This window comes from Heterocephalus glaber, unplaced genomic scaffold, assembly GCF_053883595.1.
Source record: "Heterocephalus glaber isolate CG9 unplaced genomic scaffold, H.glaber_assembly_v1.0 deba00000896, whole genome shotgun sequence".
Taxonomy (NCBI): domain Eukaryota; kingdom Metazoa; phylum Chordata; class Mammalia; order Rodentia; family Bathyergidae; genus Heterocephalus; species Heterocephalus glaber.
Window position 1 is genome coordinate 8,420,231 of NW_028258170.1, and position 15,044 is coordinate 8,435,274.

At 34.9% G+C, this 15,044-nt stretch overlaps 1 pseudogene; it reads left to right on the forward strand.

Annotated features, from left to right (window-relative positions):
* The first annotated feature begins 11,562 nt into the window (after positions 1–11,562).
* LOC101712729 (glomulin pseudogene) lies at positions 11,563–13,561 on the forward strand (annotated as a pseudogene).
* Positions 13,562–15,044: the final 1,483 nt, after the last annotated feature.

The window sequence follows — 15,044 nt, forward strand, 5'->3', positions numbered from 1 at the left end:
TCTCTACAAACTATCCACTAACTCCCCACAGTTACTCAGATTACAGAATAATGAAAAGCTATTATGAAAGTATGAAACCTAATTATGATCTCTATGAATGTCTTTGAGCCCCTGATGCCATGAAATACCCCTAATGTACCCTCTTGTCATTGACATACTTTGAAAACAGTGATGGGCCTTCATATGTTCATATATTTAAGAAAAAATTGTGTTTTGTACAGTAGCAGTTCTCACTTTTTTTCAACTACAGCACAAATAGATGATGATGCTCACTAGGCTGGAGCTTTCCTACAGGTATATTTAAGATTACTTCTTCCCTATCTGTTCAGGAAAACATTGGAGTGGGAGCAAAAATGTCTTATGATGTCCTACTTTATAAAAAGGAAACAATTTACAAACTTTTTTCTCCTAACAAAGTGGTTAGAAACATCTCACAATTAATGACTTACGTGAAATATTTAATAAGTTAAAGCTTACAAATGTCTCATTATAAAATGCCTATTATTAATTATATGATGTGGGTAAATATTAACAGAAGTGAAATAGGCTCTAGAGGGAACAAAAGATAATCTCTCAGACTTTCTCCCTTTTCTGTTCTATGCTTCTTACTTGACAGTTTCTTAATCCTCACAAGCACTCCGTGAAGATATTATCATCTTTATCCTGCAGGTAGGACAAAGACTAAATGTGATTAAACCATTGTCTGAAGTAACAGTGTCAGAAAGAGGACAGCCTCTACTCCAACCCAAGCTCCATCACTGATTAGCATGCAGTTTGCCCTAACAGTGCTGGCCAAAGGAGGGGACCGCATTATGTGCTATTCATAATCACCTCTCTAGGAGATGGCTTTCTCCTACTTCTGCAAAACTGTCTTACAATAATGATGGCTAAAATCAAATTTATATCCAACTCACTCACAGGTCAACTCCTGCTTTTATAACATGATTTTTAAAAATTATGTGTACATTTTTAAATCATTGCCTTAATAACCTGTAACTATTCTGTTTTTCTGCAAGAGGGTTAAGGTATCAACATTTATAGCTTTATATTGTGATGGGTAGGATCAACATGAAATCTGCTAGTTTTTCTTAGGACAAGAGTAGATAGGTATGTGATTAAACACTTAACCTTCAAGGGCTTAATTAATTTATTACTCATTCACAGGTATCTGATTCATTGTATGGAGTGTGTGTATGTATGCATTTAGGAGGGAAGAGTAAAGAATAATATTCAAGATTGCTTTCTTTAAATTACATAAGCCAGTGGGACTCTAGAGCCCCTTTCTAAACAAGTGTTAATGTTCAGAATAATAAATATGTAGCATATTATTGAATATAATATAATACCAAATAGAATATAATTCAATAATATGCTATGTATTATTTCCCATATAACGCTACCCATATTTTACAGGTATATTTCTTGAGGAAATGTACAGCAAAAAATAGTAAAAATGGAGCATCTTTCTTCAGTGGCATCCATTGGGAATGACAAAAATATATTTTCCTCTGAGTTGGGGCCAACACAGCATTGTATTAATGACATTTGCCAGGAATTCGGGTGTCTCATATGTGCTTGTCCTTTACTCTATCACCTTAAGCATATCACTTAGAACCTCTTATTGACCTCTGTATTCTCATGATGTGGGACAATTTCTTCCTGTATTTATGACCTAAAAGTAAGAGTAAATGAGACTATTGTTATTAAAGAAATTTGCAAAAGATGAAAAACTATATGCACTGAAATTATCAAAAACTTCTAAGTTATCCTTTGCTAGTATAGAAATATACATACTATAAATTCTTTAAAACACACTCAAACACACAATGCACATGCAGAGGCCTAAGGACTAAAGGTCATGTGGTACATGCGTCTCCATGTTAGAATGCATTGACCTTGGAAACCACTGGACGAATGGAGAAGAAACACCATCGGTTTGCCAGACTGGAGCGGCTGCCTCTGACTTTCTGGTAATGTCTCTCAGTATGTTAAAATACAGAGTGTGCCAGGATTTAGCTCAGTGATTCCGCAGCCTGCCTTGAAATTGCAAGGTCCTGAGTTCAATCCCCAGTACCAAAAAAAGAAAACAAAAAACCAGAGAGTAGAATGATGTGTCATTCAATTAGGAAAGCCAGCTGTAGCAGAAGGCAAAATTACATCACTAAACCAAATTGTGATCCCCTACAGGTTTTTCTTCAGATTTCTCCAAATCTCACCTTGATTTAGAAGAATATGAGCTGCTACATTCTGAGTTTAAATTACAAAAAGAATTTTCTCATGATTAACAGCTAGAAAAATAATATTAAACTTCAAAAACTATCATGATAAACAGAATTATAGTCACTCTTATTTTAAGAATTTCTCTGTACAAGCAAATTCTAACACTCAAAATTAGATAAATTGTAAAATGTTCACTTTGGACATTTAATTCCAGTCAATTTACTTTCTGTTTTAGCCAACACAAAAATTTTAAATGTCATATCTTTGTAGTTAAATTTCTGAACGTTTTCTGTAGCTGTTGCCTAACATTATCAGCTTTGCTTGTTTCCCAACTTTTTTTTTTCTGACTTGTTAGATAATGCCACTGAATAGCCTTTTTGATTGTCCTTATTTTAAAAACAACTTTAAGGAGAAGGAGAGCTGCAATCCACCAATTTATGTGTTGGTCTTAATTTTTCTTTCTTACTTCCTCAAGTTTCTGAATTATTCTTTTTCCCAAATTCTGAAAATAAATATGCCACATATAGAATAATAGGCTCTATACAAGAAGAAAAATTATGTGAATGTACTTAAAATCATGGGCTTTTGAATATCTTTTGTGAATAATAGAAAAAAATAAATAGATTTGCAATATAAAAATAATAGGTACTTATTTGGAAGAACTATCATATTTTATTTTGGCATATTTCTTAAAGCATAAGATGAATTTCACTCTTCCTTTTGTAATCCATCTAAACCTTATAAGTAAAACTGGCAAACTTGTGCAGAGCAAATTAAATTTGTACTGATACCAGGTTTCTAGATAGTGGAGCTGGGAGGCTATGGGGCTGGCAAGTGGGCTCCAAGATGAATTAAACACCTTCCAGTTTCAGGGGACAAGAACTTCTGAGATAAAGCACAGATAAGACATTGTTTGTTCTATGATTGCCCTCAAAATATTCATAACATTTCACCACTTCAAATATATTTATCCTCTTGCTAGGGTAATGTGTCTTTTACTATAATAAGCTTTTGTAAAAATGTAAACATTCCCTGTATTTCTCAATAATTCCTTGCATACAATTAGTAGGAAAATGATCACAGATCATGACAATACTTTATTAACTTTTTTATTTTACATATTATTGTGAATTTTCATCTTTTTCTATATTTTCATATACAAATAAGTATTTCATGTATTTGTGTTGACAGAATGATGACTAAAGTTTAAATTTAAACACAAATTATAGAAGAGTGACTAACAATAATTTTGACAAATACAAAATTCCAAATGATATACTGAAGTAATGATTCAACTATAAAATAAAGTAGAAAATTAAATTCTGTATATCAGTTATCAATTGTGCCATTTCAAAGGAACAAAGTGGAGGCTTAAATGTTTATTTGTTCAAAACTCTACAATTTGAGCTGCACGCAACAGGAAAGTGCTTCTTCTAAGCTTACCTGGTGTTATCTAGATGGCCCCCCAAAGCCTCAGGCTTTACAAAGGTGACTGGTTCTAGGGTGTGTGATGCTGGAATTAAATTGTGCGATGCTAGGATTAAGGGCACATGATTACTAAGTCCATTGTTTGCTTAAGCATAGTTCCAGGTGTGGGTAATGGAAAGGCCCAGCCTGGGTGTGGATGGCACCAACCAAAAAGTGGGTTACCTGGATGGAAGATGAGGGACAGAAAGAAGGATGCTGCTGCTACTTTGCTGCTTTTCTGCCTTTTGCCTGCCCTGCTTTGCAGTGAACTGTTTCTCCTCTGTGATGCTCCTCTGCTACGCCACCCTGACTTGGAGCCAGCTGATTATGGACTAAAACTTCTACACACTGTGAGTCAAAATAAACCTTCCTTCCTTTAACTTTGGATGTTGAGTGTTTTGTTGCAGTAACAAGAAAAGTAACTGAGACATCCGAGGTCACTCATTTAGCTGCCAGCACTGAAATTTCTACTGAGAATGGATGTCCAGAAGGCTTAACTAATGTTTCTGGTGATTATCCAGAACAGCCATCCAGGGCACCGAGGTTATCCTACATGGCAGGATATTGCAAATTTCCTATTAAGTGAATGCAAACATCTTAAGGTGTCTTGAGGTCCAGGTTTGCCAATCACACAAGGTCCCTTCTGCCATATATAACTCTAGTCAAGACACAGACCCAGCCAACCCAAATGGTGAGAGAATAGATTTCACCTCTTTATGGGGGGGCAAAAAATTCTCATTGCAAAAGGACATGGATGCAGGTATATGGAGGCGGTTCATTAGGAAATATCCTTTCAGAGGAATGACTACAACCACTATATATATATTGAAACATTTACATGTGTTAAGCAACTGCTACAAATATTTAACTTATATTAATTTTGAAACAAGAGTTGGAGAAGATAATAGTATTTTCACATTTTTATAGATAACAAATTAGACTACACAAACATGTTAAAATTATTCAATAATTAAATAGCTGTAGCATTAATTCTGATATAGAAGAAAGATTTAATTAGAAAAAATACAGAAACTAGAATTACATTCAGTTATATGTGGGGTTGCAATCTAACACAAAGCAAAAGTATAATATGCAACAAATTATTAAATTATTTAGCAACCATTTAATAAAATGATAAAATAGTGAGTCATTTAAAAAAATAAGTAATTAATACACATCTCACTTATCGTAAGAAAATCCAAGTAGATAAAATATGTAAGCATATAAATATTAAGATTATAGAAGTACTAAAATAAAGTTTGAGCATATATACTTAAAATCTTAGCATGACCAAGTACATTTGGCACATCACAAAATTCAATGAAGATGACTATGAAAGTCATAAATTCAGGAAAAAAAAGACTTTATTATAATATTATATTATTATTATATAGAAACAATATGAGCCAAAATTTAAATCCTATGGACAGTGTTCTAAATGTTTTGTCCATGTTACTGCATTTAAGACAGTTTCACTGAGGAAGGTGTTATCATTACTCATAACTGACATCTGAAAAAACTGAGACATACAGTCACATCATCTATAGTTACACTGAGTAGCCAAGCTAGAATTAGAACCTCAGCACTCTGGGGTTTTTTAGAATTTTTTAAATAGCAAATAAATTTGAAGTTATGAAAATGGGACAGTTATTTATAATAGAAAAGTCAAGCAAAATATTAATATGACAAATGAAGTAGTGTCATAATACAAAAATCTCTCTGTAGGAAAAAATGAGCAAGGAATACAGGTGGAAAATTCACACAGAAAAAGTGAACAAATATTTGATAAATATCATAAAATATCTTCAATTGTAATCAAATGAATCCAAGAGAAAAGAGAAATAAATTAACAATGCTAATTATCTGTCTAGGAAACCTGAAAATAATGCATGATGCCCAGTGCTTATGAAAATGTGGGAAATAATGATCCAAAATACATGTATGAATGATCAATTGGAGGGCAATAGGACAAACTATCCCTCAAGTCAAAATGATCACACTAAAAACTTGCATTATGCACTGGCAACTTATCCTAAAGAAACACCTAGACAAATATATGCAGTTTTACTTTGACCATACAGTCATTTACAAAATGAAAGAAAGAAAGCCATCTTAAAACTCCTGAATAAGTGATGATGTTATGGTTTAGATCTAAAACATCCCCCCAAAATTTCCTGCACTCAGAGGGGGATTTGGAGAAGGCAATTGGATTGTGATGTGCTGCACTTATGAGTAGTCTAATAAATGCATGAGTTTGTGGCTGAATGCAATGTTAGGAGGTGGGTCGCTAGGGATGTGACTGGTAAGGATGTACTTTTGTCCTAGCTCCTTTCTTATCTAGCTGCCTGACTACCATGAGGTGAGCAGCTTTCCTCTGCCATGCCCTCTACCATATCATTTCTGTCTTGGAACAAGCTGAAGATAGACTGAATCCCCCAAAACTGTGGGCCAAATTAGACCTCTCCTCTCTTAAATTGAGATGTTGGGTATTCTGTCCTAGCAATGGGAAAGTGACTAATGTAGAAGGATAATGAATTTTAGAAATAATAATATCATAGAATGGATTCCTCTGCTTCCATCATAATGGGTGATAAAATCTGTGCATGTAGACATTGAAGTGTTTATCCACTAAATTGCTGAACAGAAAAAGCAGGTTGTGAAACATTTTGTAATGTATCCTTCTCCACATAAAAATTGTACAGTAGTACATTGAGAGAATCTGAAAAGATTTACATTGTGATTGCAGTGGTTGTGAGTAGCTGCTGAGATACAGAGAAGTTGATTTTTACTCTCCTTTAAACTGTATTATTACAGTTTTTATAAGAAGTGTTCTCTTTGTAAAACTGAAAGGTTGACTTTCTGGATATGGCAGTATGATGAATGTCCCTCTCAAAAATACCTTCCAAATATAAAAACATAATTACACAAATAGGCAAAATTGTTAAAAACGAACATTTGGGGGCTATAAAATGTTGATCAATGGCTAACAACAAATTGACAAGCATTTATTCATGAAAAGTTGCTGGTGGTCAGTGTAGGAACAGTAAGTCTGCCTGCAGCCTTCTTTACCTAGCTTACTTTCTTGCTTCCTGCAGTCTCACACACCCACACCCACAAGCGCACAAACGCAGAAGTACACACACCCAATCTGTTGGCAGAGTAATTTTACATGGGTGGGGCCAGGCCAGGAATAACAGCAGCTTTTCTGACAGCAAGACGGAAGATAATTTGAAGCAGAGGCAATGCCTCGTGAATGGTAATATTGTCAGTGAAAATATCAAACTCCTTAGGAAATATATGAGCAAAATCATATGCTTTACAGGCCCATGCTTACAATCCCAGTTCAGGGGAAACCGTGATATGAGAGAGCCATGGGACTATATGAGGCAAAGAGTAGCACTGCGTTATTATGTTTCTAACACACATAGAAAGAGAAAAGATGATGATAACAGTACTGCACAGGGAACAAAGTTATTGTATTTTACTGGAATTTAATGACTATTAACATGGCCTAGATTGTGATAGTTAAGGTATACAAAGGCTAGGACTGTAGCTCAGTTGTAGAACATGTGCTTAGCATGCACCAGGACACAGGTTCAATGTCTAGCACCAGAAAAAAAGATGTACAGTGCATCTATAGAGTCACCACGAAAAAAAATTCAAACATATAGAGTTTTAAAAAATAAAAATATAAGGAGAGAATTACCATAACCTTACAGAGATTAAAAAAAAAGGTTTATAAGGGAATATAAAGAAATACAATAAACAACTCTATGCCAAAAATTTTACCAAACTGGACAAAATCCAAAAGACAAAAACTATAGAAACTGCCCCCAAAATAGAAAACCTGGATAGACCTTTAGTAAGTAAAGAGATTGAATAAATAAGTAAATACTCACAAATAAAAGCTCAGGCCCAAATGATTTCTCTGGTGGATTCTACCAGGCACTTAAGAAAGAATTAATGCTAATTCTCTACATACTCTTCCCAGAAAAAAGAAAGGGAAGAAATACTTTCCAATTCATTCTGTGAGACCAGAATTACCCTAATACCAAAACCAGAATCAGTAAATATTTTAGAAAGAATGAAATATCGCTTATGAACACACACACACACACACACACACACACACACACACATATATGATGTTATGGCTTGTGTCCCCTTAAAACCTCATGCAGTCATAGATGTGGCTTTTTCAGAGGTGGCTGGATCTAGAGTGTGTGATGCTGGGATTGATTCATGATCAATGCTAGGGTCAAGGGCACTAGGATTAAGGGCATGAGTGCTGCCCGCCCTAAGTAGCCTGGATAAGACATAAGGGATAGAAAGAACTGTAGTCATCCCTTGTTGTTTTGCTACCTTCTGCCCACCATGAACTGTTTCTCCTATGCAATGCCTGTCTGACATTTCACCCTGCCTTGGAACCACCCAATTATGGATTGAAACTTCTATAAACTGTGAGCTAAATAAACAGTTCCTCCCTTCACTCATGGGTATTGCTTATTTTGTCTCAGCAACAAGACAAGTAAGGCATACATCCTCAACAAAATACTAAAATACCAACAACTTGAATCCAGGAACGTACAAAATATTATGCGTCATTACCAAATGATATCTACTCAAGTGAAAATTAAATTTGAGAGGAAGCATTTAATATACATTTTATAGCAGTTAGATGGAATTTATCTGTTCAATATATGTAATCATTAAAAGTGAGACTTGTCCTTAGTACATTTTAATTACATTTTTCTGATAACTTACTTTTATTGTATTTTAATAATGCACTGGTTCGTGACAGTTTGAAAATTATTTAGAAATTTTTAAAAACTGTCTTTATCAAAGATGGAGAAGCAATGACCTCTAGGTAAAGAGGTAAAAATAAATCTCAAAATTGTAGTATCAAATGAAAGGAGAAAATTTGAAAATTGTGTTCAATATGATCCAAATGATTTTATAGATAAATATACACATAGTAAGATGTACATTGCTTACACAGTAAAATATAAAATTTTTAGGTGTGGCAGATGAACTATGTCTGAGAGCAATGCACCCACCTCTAACAGAGAGGAAACAGACTCACAGCCAGTTAAGAGAGTCAGCTGTATTTGCAGTTTTGCTTCTTTTTAAAAATATCTCTTTTAAAATGTTATGACTTTTCTTTACAATTTTTTGTGGTCATATGAGGGATTTTAGGTTATTGTCTATCTTCTCTTAATGTTTAAAGGTTTCATCATGAAATACACAAAAGTAAATCAGTTTTATTTCAAATAAAATATAAACTGCAGGTTGCTGGAAAAATTCCCAGAGAGTGGGATGAGGGAGAATGTCAGCTTTTCTAAATTATCTGACAAACTTTAACAGGTTAAATATCTTGCAAAAGTTGTCTACGAAACTGACTGCTGTGAGGAGCTGTGCAGCTACTAGGAATGTGGCACATTGATTATTGAGGATACAGAAAGACAGGAAGGAGCTTAAACCAAGGTCCTATTAGGCCAGATGTCTTGATATATACATGAAACACATCTGTATCTCTGTGACTTAGATGGACAAGAGTGAAAGAGAAGGTCCCCATTTTCCCTGTCATCATTACCCACCCTTTACACTGGTCTCAGCAGTTATCTCTTGGTGAGCTGATGCTTCTAGAAACAGACTCTGAAGTTCACAGAGGAGAGAAATTTGCAGACGCCAGCCAGATGCTTTCTATCTTTCTTTTTTCTTTCTCTTCACTTTATTTGTTTCAAAAGGTGGGCAAGTCTGATCCTTATGCCAGCTGCCCCTCGATTTTCTTTTTGCATCTGAAATCATCCAACACCAGATGTCAGTCTGGAGGCCTCCCTCACCAAACTAGCCCGGCACTGGGAGTGAGCCTTCAGACACACTTTCAAACCTGCTTCATTAAACTGAATGTGAAGTTAAAGAGAATCCAAACTCCTTGAAAGGATTCTTGCTTTGACCTATGAGAAGTTTGTTGTGGTAAAATGGAAATGGAATCATGGGAGAGATGTAAAAGGTGCTGCTGATCTAGGCAGCTTGAAAAACATCTAACAGTGTACGTGTGGATTTAACAGAAAAGGGTCGAGGTTTCCAGAGAAAATGATTTGGTGCTGGTTACATGATATAAAAGCAGAGAGGTTTCTGTGGGTCACTGAACAATCGGGACAGAAGAATAGCAATAAATATTCTTCATTATGACTCTAGGCCCCTGGGTGCTTTTAGACGCCCTTGAATGGAAGTGTAGGTGATTAAATGGCTGATTTCCCAGGGAGAGAGCTTAGTGTTAACTAAGTATGAGTTGGCACAAACACTCAGGAGACTGTCTTAAAATAGTAAACCCTGAGAAGGATTGGAGAGACCTCTTGTCTTAATTCACAGCCTAGGTTAAAATCAACTATTTTTCAAAATCAGGTATCCAACTGTTAAATTAGTTTAAAAAAAAAGATTCCGTGTGTTGTGTGCATATATTTAGAAATTTGCCCTGCAGAATTTTGCAAGGGGTCATTTCAAGTGGTTCTTCAGAGAAAAACCTCTGTGGTTTCAAGTGGTTCTTCAGAACAAAAAAATCAGAACCATTTTACTGAAAAAAGGAACATGAAATCTGCCTCAGGTAAAATGCTTTAGTTATTTATGAAATTTTCTTTTCTCTTCTGTCACGTTTGAGGAATAAAATCTGAGACAAAACCCAGCTTGATAGGTATGTTAGGATCAGTGGTTGCTAAGCTGTGTTTATAACACCTCAGCATATCTCCAACAAACCTAAAGATTTTCTGATTAATTTTACCCCACTTAAATGTTTATGTTAAAACAGAAATGCAGGAGTGGAGAGTAGGTTTGGGAAGTTACAACTCCTCACTGAAATCTGTCCTCTCCCCACCCTGCTGGGCCCTCTAGGGCTGCTGGCACCAGCTCTGCATCAGGGTTAGAATTCTGCCTCTGCTATGTAGAAGTTGCAAAATCACCCACACATTTGGTGCCTGCATTTTCTTATCAAGAAAATGACAATTAATATGCAGTTGTCCTTTCATATCCTTGGTGGTTTTAGGATCCTCTCTCTTATTCAAACCCTCAGATGCTCAATTTCCTTATATAAAAAAATCGGCAAAGTATTTGTATATAATTTATGCACATTCTCACATATAATGTAAATCATCTCTCAATTACTCATAACACCTAATATATACCTAATATAGTGCAAGTAGTTGTTATACAGTATTGTTCAGGGAATTATGAGCAAAAAAAATCTGTAAACATTCAGTATACATACAACTTTTATTCCCAGATATTTTCAATCTACAGATCTGGAAGGTCGATTTTTGTACTTTCCTCACTATTTTGACAAGTAAAAGCTTTAATGTGCATCAAGTACATAGTACCTGTTCTAAGTAACGTAAATGTTTATTTAATAGGGTCATTGTTCCAGCTAAAATATTTTTTACACCAATGATGCCATCTAGTAAAATCCAAACAATTATTGATTTTAAAATTTTATAAATATTTATATGAATTTCTATGTAGAGCTATTGACGTATATTTTAAAACAAGACAAAATACCCAATGATTATGGATATGGTAGATATATTTTATCCATAATATTTTTCTACATTTCACTTTTGCAATAAAAATAGAATTTTATAAGGAAATAAAACATAAGCTAAATTTTTAGCATTTGGTAACTTGTTCCCACAGATGATTTTAATCCATGGATGTTGATCTGTTGGAGGGATAACTTCCAATTTGTGTATCTAAATTTGATTCTTTTAAGAAAAAGTCCCTAGCAGGGTAAGTAGACTCCCTGCAGGGAAATGGCCCAATCACCTAGGAGCAGGAATCTGGAGAAATGGCTTCCCCTGGGTGCAGCTCTCCAGCGGGCTAGGTATTTCAGAATCAAAACTTGGAAAAATAATTAGGAATGGTTGTGGAAGAACTCCAGTCCATAATAAAGAAATGTCAAATCTTAGAAGAGCATGACTCTTTAAAGAAGAATATTTTGGCCTATCTCAGTTAGAGGCCAAAAATGCATAGAAGACGGGCACATAGAACCATCATTAGAAATTATTCAAAATGAAAAGAAAAAGCTCACCATCAAAACTATGGGCTGGAACCTTGTTGGTCCTGTTGTTCAGCACTTTTTAAGGAATGAAAAAGAAAATGATAAAAGAAAAAAATATTTTCTAGCTCTTGATTTATTGGTAGAGTTATGTAATCCAAAGGAATTATTGTTGGGTTTGCTCAAACTGGTTGAAGAGCCCTCTGGAAAACAGATATCCCAAATTATTCTTCTTTTACTTCAACCACTACAAACAATGATTCAGAAACTTCCTAACAACAAGGCATATTCAGTTGGAGTAGCATTATCTAGTCTTTGGGGTCAACTGTCTCTTCTTCCTGTTCCTTACTCAAAAAAACAAATACAAACAGATGACTATGGCCTTTGTCAGTGTTGCAAGGCCTTAACAGAGTTCAGTAAATCTTTTGTGGAAGAAGTCATTGATGATAAAGAAAACAAGGAAAATGAAAACCAAAAATTAAAGAATTAATTACTGAAATTTTGTTTTAGAAGCTTGAAACACCCTTTGAGGACAGCACAATTCCTTGAACAATCTCAAGAAGCAGGAAATGATCCTGTAAGGTGTTTTGCATCTGAAATAATAGGTTTTTTATCAGCAATTGGATATCCTTTTCCAAAAATTATTTTTAATCATGGAAGGAAAAAGAGGCTATGGAGTTACCTTGTATTTGAGGAAGAAGACAAACAATTAGCAGACTCTATGGCCTCTCTGGCATATCTAGTATTTGTTCAGGGCATCAAAATTGATCAGCTGCCAATGGTTTTAAGCCCTTCATACATTTTGCAGTTTAATATGGGCATACTGAAGTTTTTTTGCAAAGAACAGAAGAGTCTGTTTTGTCCAAAGGATTGGAACTACTGAAGAATGGTTTATTGAGAATAGAAGATAACAGTCTACCTTAGCAGTACTCAGAAATCAAGAGTTTCCTTACTGTACCTCAGAGCTTAGTCAAAGTAATGACACTTTGCCCTATTGAGATGATGAGAAAAAAAGGTTTAGCCACGCTTCAGTTGTATGTTAACAAGTTGGATTCACAAGGCAAACATACATTATTTAGGTACTTGTTGAATACAAGTAATCACTTAGGTGTAGAGGCCTATATTATTCAAAATATCAAAAATCAAATCGATATGTCATTTAAGAAAACACCTAACAAATGGTTTACAGGACCACAACTGACTTCTCTTTTAGATTTGGTACTGTTTCTCCCAGAGGGTGCTGAAACAGATTTACTACAAAACTCAGATAGGATTATGGCTGCATTAAATTATTGAGGTATTTGGTTATCAAAGATAATGAAAATGACAATCAAACTGGATTGTGGACAGAACTTGGAAAAATTGAGAATAATTTCTTAAAGCCACTTCACATAGGACTTAATATGTCAAAAGCACACTATGAAGCAGAAATTAAAAATAGCCAAGAAAATAACCAAGTTCAAAATTCTAAGGACCCTTGTTCTGTAACTGTAGGTAGAGAAGAGATCCCTAATATGCCTCCTGAAATGCAGTATGAGGTCCTACATTCAGCTGTTTTCACGTTTGATTTGATTGAAAGTGTTCTAGCTTGAGTAGAAGAACTCATTGAAATAAAAACAAAGTCTACCTCTGAAGAAAATGTTGGAATAAAGTAAGAGTTCTACTTCCTAAATAAAAATTAATAAAATACTGTATTTTCCATTAAAAAGAGAAAAGAAAAAATCTCTAGCTACTTCTAAAATTGAAATTTGTTCCAGACCCCAGTAGATTTCTCATTTAGTATAACTATAACTGTTTTGATTCTCCTTTTATTGGATTTAGTCAGAAGTATCTGTAAATGTAATTGCAAATATTAGGAATTAGTCTTAGAAGCAGTCCGCCCTGGTACATGGTGTGCAACAGTCCACTTAATTTATTTACTCCATCTCAGAGGGGCTGAAGTGTCAAAGGAACTTACAGGTGGACCAGGAGAAGAGACATGAAATTTGGTTTATCTTTAGAAGAACCCAGAGTTCTTTTAAAAAACATGGTCTCCCAGGTCATTCTTCAATCTTTTTGAATTAAAAACTCTTAAGAAGGAAGTGAAAATGAAGGACAGACTTAAGCTGTTTAATAAACCTAAGTGATGCTAATATTTAGGCAGTTTTATGAAGAGTCAATTATTAATTGGCCAGTTTTGGACAGAGATCTTTACTACAAAGGTTACCACTTGAGATTTAGTAATGGTATGTAGCTTCATTTTGTATGATGTATGTTGTATCAACATATATACACTATATCTACAAAAGTTCTAAATATTTGATGTATTGTGGATCTATATCACCAGATCTCCACTATCTTGAGCAACTCTGAATGCTTACAGTTTCTTCGAAGCAAAACAATAACCCTTATTCAAAATGTTTAAATTCATTTATTTAGTCCAATATGTGAGTGGTAAGTTCTGTACAGTTCCCCTTAGAAGATTTCTTTGTTTTAGTCCTTTGCTTTCCAGTAGCAGAAATACAAAGAAACTGAATTAGCTCTCTCACCACTGAGAAACAGCACCCAACACCATGACTTACAGGAGGAGACCTTTAGTTTTCACGGGGCTTCAGTTCATACTTAATTCGGCCCAAGATAGAAGTCTTGGCAGAACAACATGCAGAAGCAAATATGCCCAGTTCATGGTAGCTAGGAGAGAGAGTAAGGTGAGAATGTCAAAGGAAAGGAGCTGGGGCCCACACACCCCAAGGCCACCCCTCCACCACCCATCCAGACACACCTGGAGATGCACCCCACCAATCCATGGGTTGGACCCTAAAGCCAATCAAGTTGAAGCTCCACCCTCACTGCCAAGGAGATTATGGAGATTATCCAGCAGAGCACTTTGCACTTCTTTCTCCTTGTAGTTAGGCCAATTTTGAAGTTGAAAAGTTCTTGGAAAGTGGTTTGTGGGAAATGGAAAGTAACTCCGTAATCAAGAGCAGACTTCAGGTGAGTGGGAATGAATGAATGTTCAATTATTTGTATGTCAATTGTTTAAATAAACCTCCACTCCAACTATAACATTAAACTACTATAAAAGCACACCTTGATCTAACTTCACTTCAATTTTGGCTAAAGTTTTCTTTAATCAAGTTATAGACACCAGTGTTATTCAGAGTGACTGATATAATAATAGAAATAAACACAAATTTTTTTCAGATCCCTCTCAAAGCAAGTATTATCTCTGATTTTTTATCCTTAAACATACTTTTTATGTGTCTTGGGGAAGAAATATAAAAGAAAAAGAAAAATTGTCTCCACTAAGGGCAAGAGGTGTAATGAAATA